The following is a 10,903-nucleotide window of genomic DNA, read 5'->3' as shown; positions in this document are numbered from 1 at the left end:
CAAAATGCAAATCTCTTCTATTATCTAAGAAAAACTGTAATTGTCCTTTAGAGTCAAAATTAAAAACAAAAAGTTATTCATTTAACTTAGTTACATCTCTTGAGATTTTTTTTTAAGTCTTGGAAGTTTTGCTCATCTCTCAGTCCAGTGCAGTACCCCCCCTTTACTTTTGTTTGGATTGATTTATTGATAGGATGAGAGTCCAACATCAAGACCCTCTTCTGATATTAGAGATGTTACTTACTCATGTGTTTTATCTTTTATATGCAATATTGTACTAGAGGTAAAAATAATTTTTCAGAAAGTATTTTATGTGTATGAATGTTTCGCCTGCATGTATGTCTGTGCACTACAGCATGTCTGTGCTTACTGATCCCCTAGGACTGGATATACAGAGAAGATTGTCTTCCCTCAGTCCCCACTTCATGCAATATGTGGGCGCCGGGAATCATACCTGAGTCCTCTGGAAGAGTAATAAGTGTTCTTAAACATTGAACCAACTTCCCAGACACTTCTGATTATGATTTTCAAAGATCTTCCTGGGTAGGGAGATGTCTCAGAGGATAGAGTATTTGGTGATCAAACATGAAGACCTAAGTTCAGATCCCCAGGACTCATGTAAAAGATGGGTGTGACTAAGAGCATAGACAATCTAGTTTCTTCACTAGCCAGCCAGAATCCAGGAGAAAATGGAAACACTAGGTTCCGTGAGACATCCTTTCTCAAGGAAATGAGGCAGAGAGATAGAGCAGGACACCTGACCTCCTTTGGATATGCACATGCATATCTAGGCATGCACAATTGTACATCCATGCACACGTATGCACACACACACACTTACACACACACAAGAATTTCTTCTAGGTAGTGCTGTACTTTCTATGCACCAATAATGAAGCACATAATGTTGTTTTTCTTCTCGTGGCTTTAGGACTGATCTTTGAAGCCAGATATGGTGGTACATACGTATATAAACCTATCTCTCTAGAGGCTGAGGCAGGAAGATCTTGTGCTTGAGGCCGGCATGAGATACATAGGAGACCTTGTTTCAAACAATCCGAAGCCAATTTCTTTTTAAATAATTTAAGGCTTAAAGAAATGTTACAGAAACAACGTATCATTCTCTCATAGCTTTGTCTAATGCTAGCATCTTACATGAGCATTACCATCAAGAACAGGAGATCAACCCTAGGATAATGCTATTATCTATAGCACAAAACTTATTTGAATATTGGCGATGTTTCCACTTCCATTTGTTTTCTGTTCTGAGAATTTACCCATTACATTGAGTTTCATTTCTGCTTCATCTCTTCCAATCTGTGACAGCGTTTCCCCCTTTTCATTACCTCTCATGACCTTGATCTTTTTTTATTAAGAATACTTTTTTAGTGATAGGACAAAATACCAGACAGAAGCAACTTAGGGGAAGGGCCATTCGTTTTAACCAGTCTCGTGATGAGAAAAGTACAACAGCATTCATGGCAGTGGGGGTAGCTTTGCCCATAGTAGCAGGAAGGAAGGCAACTTGTTCACAGCTCAGTGATTGACTGGTGAGCTCAAGCTAAAACTGGAGCCAGATCTGACCCTCTCCTGTGGCCATCTAGACCCTATGTCCAAAAGGTTCCACAACCTTCTGAAATAGCACCATCGGCTAGAAACAAGTGTTTAAGGTGAGCCCACAGGAGACGTTTCGCACTCAAACCACAGCATCCTAACCCTGGGTCTCCATAGCTCACAGCCATTTCATGATTAGAATGTATGCAAATCCAGTTCCAAAGTCTTTATGGTCTTACAGCTCCAACAGTATCTAAAAGCCCAAAGTCTCTTCTGAGACTCAAAGCAATCTCTTAACTATGGGTACCTGTAAAGTCTGAAATGAAAGTATATAATTCCAATATAAAATGACACAGAATAAGTATTGCCAAAGGAAGGAGTAGAGAAATAGCAGAGAAAGCCTCAACCAAAGACTGAAACCTAGTGGGGGAAACGCCAAACCCTGCAGCTCCTTGTCCACCATCTAGGACTCTGGTGACCTCATCCGGAGTCCAGTGGACTTGGGAAGTCCTGGAAACTTGATACAGGCCTCCAAAAAGCCTGTACCAACTCTTTTATCTTACATGCCTGAAAACCCAGTACCACATGAACTGTAACATCAAGTTCTGTAGCTAGCACAAGAGCTACTCTGGCCTCTCTCACCACAACCACAGTGACCTGTGTAGTTGGTAGCCAAGCCTGGGGACACACTTTCTTTAGAAGCTGTTTTGAATTAGGGAACCCTTGTAGGAATACTCTTGTTTAAGCATTCTTTTTCAAGTGAATTTCCATTTTTATACCCTAAAGCCTTTGGTTGGGTGGGCCTTTGCCCTTAGCACGTCTTTCCTAGTGTCCCAATGCATTAGCACGGCTTCTCATTAACCACGCTCATTCCTCTAACTACTGTGACTCCTCAGCTGTGAGTACCTTGCTCACAACTTGAACTGGGCTCGGATAGCTTTCTTGGCTAAACTTCACATTTTTCCCATCTTTCTGCTCTTTCTCACCATAAACCTGGCTAAAAGACAAGAATGGGAAATCCAACAGACTCAGACAGGGGTGCAGATAAATCAGTGAGAACTGTTCAGGGAGTTAAAGTCAGGGAATGTTAGCTGAGTCTAGGAAAGTTGTAAACAGTAGTGCCTGACCAAGCCAGCTCAGTCAGTGAGCAGAGTCTCCAAGGAGGGAGTGAGGATTGAAAAGAAAAAGACAGTTAGACAACACTTTAACATGACCCCGGCCAGTGCTGAGGCTGAAGCGGGTCTTTCTCTGCTTTTCTATAATTCTAGGTACATACAAAGAATATGGTCAGTCCTAAGGTATAAACAAAGTAGTTAAGGATCAAACAAAGCATAACCGAGGTCCCATGATTACTATATTCAGGGTCTTAACAAGACCCATGAAGATACAAAGAACATGGCAGCAGACTCGGTCTCCCTTCAGCCCCCAACCTCTCCCCTAAACTTTGGACACTCTCCCCTACGGTGTACCTAACCCCACTCCAACAATCCCCAGACCCACCACAGTCCTCCCCACATTCTGCGGAGGAGAGCCGAGGGAGCCTTTTGCACCGGTGAGGTGCAGCGAGTGCGAGGTGAAGAGGTAACCCCTCAGCGCTGGGTGTGGGGGTTCCCAAAACGCTGGGGCTGACTGCCTGGGAGTGGCCCGTATCCGGGGCTGAGAGCTGGGAGCCTCTGCAGCAGGTCTGGACCCTCCGGAGGAGCACTGTCCAGGCGGGGCTAGTTTTCAAGGTGCTGAGCCGGGTTCACGATGTTAGCTTTTGTAGCTGAGGTTTCCGTGGGATTTGGGGGGCCATGGAGGAACCTCCTTCCAGCACAATTGCGAGATAGCAGAGTTATGCCAGTAGCTGAAGAGCGGCTCCCGGTTGGGAACAGTTTTAGTTAAAGGTACAGAGCTTAGTTCAAATTCTAGAGATTCCGAAACCCTAAGATGGTATCCGTTTGCATCTGCACTTGAGCCATTAGTAGGTACCATTACGTCTTCGCTGTTCACACAAGAAATTAGTGAGATCTTTTAGACTTTTGGGTTGGCAGTAAATGAATCCAGGATGTTTACTTTCTACTTGTATTTTCTGGTTACAGATAAAGGTGTCTTTCTCCTTTTAATTGTCACAGCAGATTATTAGACACTGTTGACCAGAAATTAAAAAAAAAAAAAGCCTTCCATGTCCTAACCCAATGTCAAATTCTTGCCTGAGCCTACTTCCTTGTCCTAGCCCAATGTCAAATTCCTGCCAAATTCCTAGAAGGTAGCCCCAAAAGCTCTCCAGAAACGCCCCTTGCTTCAATACACCTGCCCTCACTATTTCTCACACTTGGCAGTAGCTTCTTCAGGAAACCACGATTTCTAGCCTCAGCCACCTCAAATTTGCCATCCTGTAACTAAGATGGCCTTTCCAAAAGGAAAATCTGACAACACTGCAACTTTTCAAAGTTATAGAGAACCCGGGTATGGTGGCACAGGTCTTTCATCTCAGCTCTCAAGAGGCAGAGGCATGCAGATCTCTGAGTTCAAGACCAGCTTGGTCTACAGAGAGAGTTCCAGGACAGCCAGGCTACCCAGAGAAACCCTATTTCAAATAAAAACAAGTCTAGAGTACAAAACTTACTTGAATATTAGCAATGTTTCCACTTCCATTTATTTTCTAGTAGTTTCCAGGAGTTGTAGGAGTTTACACATTAAACTTAACTATCATTTCTGCTCTCCCCCGTGTGTGTGTGTGTGCGTGTGTGTCCGTGTCTCCTAAACACCTTAACAAACACACACACTCAGTCACTCACTCTTGCTTGGGCAATGCTGAGCACCTCACACTGCTATGCTTTTACACATCTGCCCTGTGTATGTCAAGGGAATCCCTGAGTGAATGGCTGTGTATAGTTTACATGAGTGTTTCTGATGGTTTGTATATGCTTGACCCAGGAAGTGGCACTGTTGGGAGGTGTAGCCCTTTTGGAATAGGTGTGGCCTTGTGGGTGTGGGCCTTAAGACCATCATCTTAGCTGCCTGGAAGCCAGTATTCTTCTAGCAGCCTTCAGATGAAGAAGTAGAACTCTCAGCTTCTCCTGTACCATGCCTGCCTGAATGCCACCATGTTGTCACCTTGAAGATTATGGAATGACCCTCTGAACCTGTAAGCCAGCCCCAGTTAAATGTTATCATTATAAGAGTTACTGTGGTCATAGTGTCTGTTCACAGCAGTAAAATCCTAACTAAGACAGTGTCTTATCTGAACAATTTGATGCTGTAAAGATCAACAGATGCTCATTTTCTATCTCCCCCGTTCCTGCTGCATTTATTTGTTGTTTTTAGCTGTAAATAAGTCTACTTCCTCCCCATTTATTTCTGTAGCTTTAAAAACTTTTTTTTCTGAAATTTGTTCATATGGGTGCTTTGCCTGGATATATGTCTATGCGCCACAGGAGTGCCCGGTGCCTGTGGAGGCCAAGAGAGGGTGATGTACCCTCTGGGACTGATTCCAACGGCTTTGCTTTTTCTTGTTTGTTACTTCAAGACAAGAGAGCAGAGAGCAACATGAGACCTAGAACAGACTCTGTGTCTCTGGGAACATAGAGTGTTGAATCATTGCATTCAACGGGTAAAAGGCCACATGGGTTTGAAAAACAAGACAGTTAAATTAGAATTTCATATAAACAGTGAATAATTTATCAGTTGAAATATGTCCCAAATATTGCATGCAACAACTTACTCTAACTTTTTTAGGCTTAACTAAAATTCAAAGCTAACTCAGCACTTTGCATCTTTTACTTGCTAAACCTGACATCCATAGGACCAGACTGTGGAGAGATTTAATATATGCTGAGGAATTTTCTCCATGGCTAATATGGACCCGTGGAGGGTTTGGACACAAAGGAGTGGCATTAGTATAAAGAATAAATCTTTATTAGTATAAAGATTTGAGACCAACTAGAAGATGATGACAGTTGTTGAGGTCGGAGTTTCTGAGATGTAAGACTAAGGTTTGGCAGGAGGGAAAAAGGATAGATTCTAACTACTGGTTAAATACGATTATAAAAAAGGAAAAACAAACAAAAAATCCAGGAAGAATATAATGACAGATTTTCAGACTGAATGCCTGAAAGAATGACATCCATCAATGTAAAGAGATGGCTACAGGACAAATTGCCTTGGAACAAGTAAAAATGAATTTTGAGATTTTTTTTTCATTTTTTAGTGAATTTTACAATGGGTAGAATAGCGTCTACATTTTCTTTGTTGCCTTCAATAAAGTGCTATGGAAATTTTTTTTAAGGATGTATTTATCATTTACAGAGCCTTGCTCTGTAGCCCAGGCTGGTCTTGAAACTCGTGATCTTTCTGCTTTGGTGTCTTAAGTACAAGGAAAACAGGCAGGGACCACCCCACTCAGTTTTGGATATTTAACAACCTCACAGCCATCCCACTTAATGAAGGAAGCTGTTGCCTCCTGAGTAGTTGGTAAAGTCAAGGATTTAAAGTCTCAGGAGCAGCAACTAAGCAGGACCCGTGAGAGCTCACGGAGACTGAAGCAGCAAAGCCTACATGAGTCTGCTCTAGATCCTCTGTGTGTATATGATGGTTGTTGATTTGGTGTTTTGGGGGACTCCAGAGAGTAGGAGTGGGGTGTCTCTGACTCTTTTTCCTCCTTTTGGGACCCTTTTCCTCCCATTGGATTGCCCTGCCTTGAAGTGATGATGAGGGCCTGATCTTATAGCATCTTGTTGTGCTATGTTTGTTTGATATCCCTGGGAGGCCTCCTCTTTTCTAGGGGGACCTAGAAGGGGCATCTAGAGGAGAGGGTTGCTGAAGGGGAACTGAGAGGAGTGGAGGGAGGGGAAGCTGTAATAAAGACATATTGTATGAGAGAAAAAGAAATAATTATTTTATTTTAAATCTCAGGAGCTGAATGTGGTGCACACCTCTAATCCCAGCACAGTGGAGGCAGAGGCAAGCAGGTCTCTATGAGTTCCAGGCCCAGCTAATCTACAAAGTGTGTTCTAGGCCTGCCACGGCTACAAAGTGAGACCTTGTCTCAAGGAAAGATAGATAGCTAGGTGGATGGATGGACTGACAGATAGACAGACAGACAGACAGACAGACAGACAGACAGACAGACAGATAGATAATGTTAGATTCCTGAGTCCAGCCATCTTAGGAGCAAGTTCCATCTTGCTGGCAGGTCCAAAACTGATTAGATAGATAGATAGATAGATAGATAGATAGATAGATAGATAGATAGATAGTAGATGGATAGATAGATAGATAGATAGATAGATAAAGTTGGCTACTCAGCTTCAATTCTGCACCCATCCCCATCTGTCATGCCTGACTCTGAAGAGTTTCAACTATTTCTCTTGGAGACTGCCTCCCTCTCTATCTTGGAGAACCCCCATCTTCTCTGAGACACAGCGTTTTTTTAATTTTGAGGTTTGGGTAGGAATGGCTGCCAAACCGAGGCCCCACAGAAGGAAGCAGAACTGCTTATCGAGACACTGGGTTTCTGTCAATGAATTGCCTAGAAGCCACATCTGCAGTATCAGTTCTCATGGAGGAGTTTGCTCTCAGGTGTACAGAAAATACACGTTCCTTTAAAACACAGAGGGCCTCCTGAAAGAACCCAGCCTCTTGAAACCTGCCAACTATTTGGAGTGCTTAATTGTTTAAATAATGACATAAAATTCACACTTCCTCACACGAGACGTTTGCACATGTACCACGTTTAAAGGGTGAGCGCCTCCCAGACACTATGTATCCTCAGTTGGAAATTTTTCTTGGTGTTCCTGACTTTGCAAAAGTAAATACTCAAGTTATTTTTTATGTTTATCAGTGATTATTTTTATTTGTTAAAGACTTCTAACATTTTATTTATATGTATGTGTGATTGTATGTGTACATGTTTTAAGGTAAAATGTTTCTAACATTTTATTTACATGTATGTGTGATTGTATGTGTACATGTTTTGAGGTACCTATGGAGGGCAGAAGATGGCATCCAGCCTCTAGAAGCTATAGTAGCAGGCAGATGTGAGTCCATCAGTGTGGGTGCTAAAAACTGAACTCAAGTACTCTATGTGAGCAAATACTCTTAGCCACTGACCCACCATTCTAGTCCCCGGTTATCTTCATATACTTTCTGCCCTCTAATTAAAATAATTTTAAAATAATTTTATAGAATCCTTTATGAAAGATAATTATATCCTTATGTGACTACTTAATTACCAATGCTATAATATAATCAGATTATTGTTTGTTTTATAGCAAGATATTGAGATTGGCAGTTTGGGGTTGAGATATGTCTGTCTGTCTGTCTGTCTGTCTGTTACTCAAATATAAGTTAGTGTTATAGGTCATGATTCCTGGAACCAGTGATTATGGTTTACTTATGTCCATATCCCACATCTCTTAAGCAATGTTACACAGCATTCACTGTGGAATAAAACACTTGGTAAAGCTCTCTTTTCCTGTTTTTCAGGACAAAAAACTAATAGTTTCTCTTTTAAAAATGTATAAATCTAAACATCACCGATTCTCTGGGATATGGCTTATTAGGCATGCCATCTGTATATCTATTACGCCTCAGGCCTTCACACACCACACACACACACACACACACACACACACACACACACACAGATTCATACAAATGTATAAAGACACTTTTAAAGAAGTATCACAATCCACTGATGATTGTAAAACTTCCTTGCAGGTCAAGACTGTTTGCCGCTGCTCGGGCTCTGTTGTGTACTGCAGTGACTGTGTGCACTCTCTTGGTTAGTTAAGGGTACAGAGAGTATCTTGTGTATTGTATGGATGCGTAACCTATCAACTAAAAAACTATAGTCTATAGGAAAGGGTAGACTAGGTGAAACATCCAGGAGGCAGAAAGAATTCTGGGATAGAGACAGACATGGGAGATTTGCCTGGGAAGATGTGAAGCGACAGATGCATGCATGGTACCTGAGCACAGGTAACTGGCCACATGGCATAATGGAGATTAGAATAATGGGATAATTTAAGCTATGATCTAATAGAAAAGCTTAGCTATATGGCCAAGGTATTTGTAAATACATTTTGAATCAGAGTCTTATTTCTGGGAGCATGGTGCTGGGAGGAAGAACATTAACTTCTATAGTTAAATGTTATTCCAGGGCCTCTGTTATTCTAGAATCCCATCACCACCTTTGATACTAAGGATTCTGGTTTTATAGCAGCACCCTCCACTACTGGCACCAACTTACGAAAGCCCTGACATCAGGCCCTGACTCGGGTGATCTTTATTCTTTACTAAGAGGAAGTGTCTTCAGTTCTACTAAAGAGCACAATCAGGTGGCAGCTTTCCAAGTCTAACACAAACGTTGTCTCTATATATCATTTTCTATCTATAATTCTCACTTTTTATTTCCATTTAGTACAATATTTCTGATATTTCCACCTCAAATTTCAAGGAACCATCACAACAAATTCATGAAGCTTTGGCTTCATGTTCCAGAGTATGTCCGTGTGAGCGTACTTACCAGACAGATGCATCTCAAAGAATCCTATTCTTCAAAATCTTGGTTAATACCCAACACCATCCTTCCCCCCAGCCTTCACACTTTTGAAATCTACCCTCACCCTTCCCCATTTGTACAAATTCCCCAGGTCCCATGAATCCCACGAAGTGTAGGCTAGTTCTTTCTAAAGCAGAAACTACTTTCCTTCTCAGTTGTGCTGAGCCCTGACACTGGTAATCACACCAGAGGCAAAGATACTGCAGGCAAATCCTGCTTCGAGCAAGTTGTTTCACCGTTAACCTACTTCACCCAGTTCCTGGGTGTCCTCCAGGCAAGGAGAGCTCATTTCCTTTGCCAATTGAGACTTTTAAAAACTGTCCCTGCTGGCCAAGAAGATTCTAGAACAATTTTGGAATCTTAAGATTCTGAGGCTGATGCATCTGAATATTTCTTGTCCAGGATTTAAAGTCGCACACATTTTTTTCTGCCTGGAAGAGACTGAGAAGAGAGAAGTGTAATTTTAATTTTTTATGATGGTTCTTAAACACTGAAACCTCCCTTGTAGCCTACCACCCACCAGAGGTAGTAGAAAAGAAAGGATACAAAGGAGAGGGGAATGGACCTGTTTAGAAATGGTTCTTTGGAGCAACTCCCATCTGTGTTGTCTGGAAATTGGCAGTTCAGTTCACAGGTCAGCAGCAGCAGCTCTACCCAGTAAACACTTCACAAATACACCAGCAATCCAGTTCAGTAGTATTGGGATAGCAAACATGAATCAGCAGCAGTAGCATTACCTAGCAGAGATAGCCAGGCCTGAGCCTCAGCATGAATCAGTAGGAGAAACCCAGAAGGATGTCAGAAAAAGTTCTTGTCTGTGTCTCTCTCAGCAACGCAAAGGCACGAGACCCACAATCGCTGGACAGCTAGCTGTACCAGCAAGCCTAGCTCAGCCTCCTCACTCTCCATAGAGTCCGATTTATACCCTCAAAACATCACTTCTCCTCCACAGGTCTTACCTCAGCATATGTCTTGCCTCAGCTGACATCATTCTGCCAATCAGCCAGCATCCAGGGAAACGGCAAGAAACCTCAGCACACCACAAGTTTTTCGGTGCGTTTCTCCTTATGGAGTCCCAACAAATGGAGCTCAACCACATAATGAAACATCTTTAGCTAAGAATCTTTCATCTGCTTGCTTTAGCAGAATATCCTCTCTCCTGTGTCTGCTTCTGCTTCACGAGTCTGTCTTAGTCTTTCACCTGTGTCCACTTCAGGAAAACACTTCTTCACATGTTTGCCCCAGCAAAACACCATCCAACACAACTGACTTTCCAAATAATCCTTAAAGTTTCCACTTCAGAGAAGCACTGAAGTCTTGCCTTTGCTATCTTGTGCAGCTGACTGTTTCAGGTCCGAAACCCAAAATTTTCAAGTATCTAATGTGCTGTTGCAAGAAGGAAGTGCCTCACTTATGGAAGCGCTTGGGCTTTGATAGAATTTTCTTTTTGCAAAGTGTTAATATGTTGTTCAAAAGCTTCCTGTCTCTCCTCTGGTCCTTACCATCACCGCCGTCCCTGGGCTAAGCAAGCCCAGCATTCCCTGCGGCCCAAAGCTTCATCTTCCCAATCTTCTACCTTCTACCTGCTCTTCATCCCAGGCTGCAGTGACCACAGTGTGGTGGTCACAGTGTGGCCTAAACTTTTACTACATCTCCACCACAGAAACAGCTCCAGGTACCTTCAGGAGAGGTGTGGGTGGGCTATTCAACTCCCCAAACATACTGTGAGGATCTGTTCTTGAAGAGAGAAAGAGACAGACAGACAGACAGACAGACAGACAGACAGACAGACAGACAGACAGA

Source organism: Grammomys surdaster, unplaced genomic scaffold, assembly GCF_004785775.1.
Source record: "Grammomys surdaster isolate TR1022 unplaced genomic scaffold, NIH_TR_1.0 124988, whole genome shotgun sequence".
Taxonomy (NCBI): domain Eukaryota; kingdom Metazoa; phylum Chordata; class Mammalia; order Rodentia; family Muridae; genus Grammomys; species Grammomys surdaster.
Note: the sequence above shows the minus strand (reverse complement) of the source record.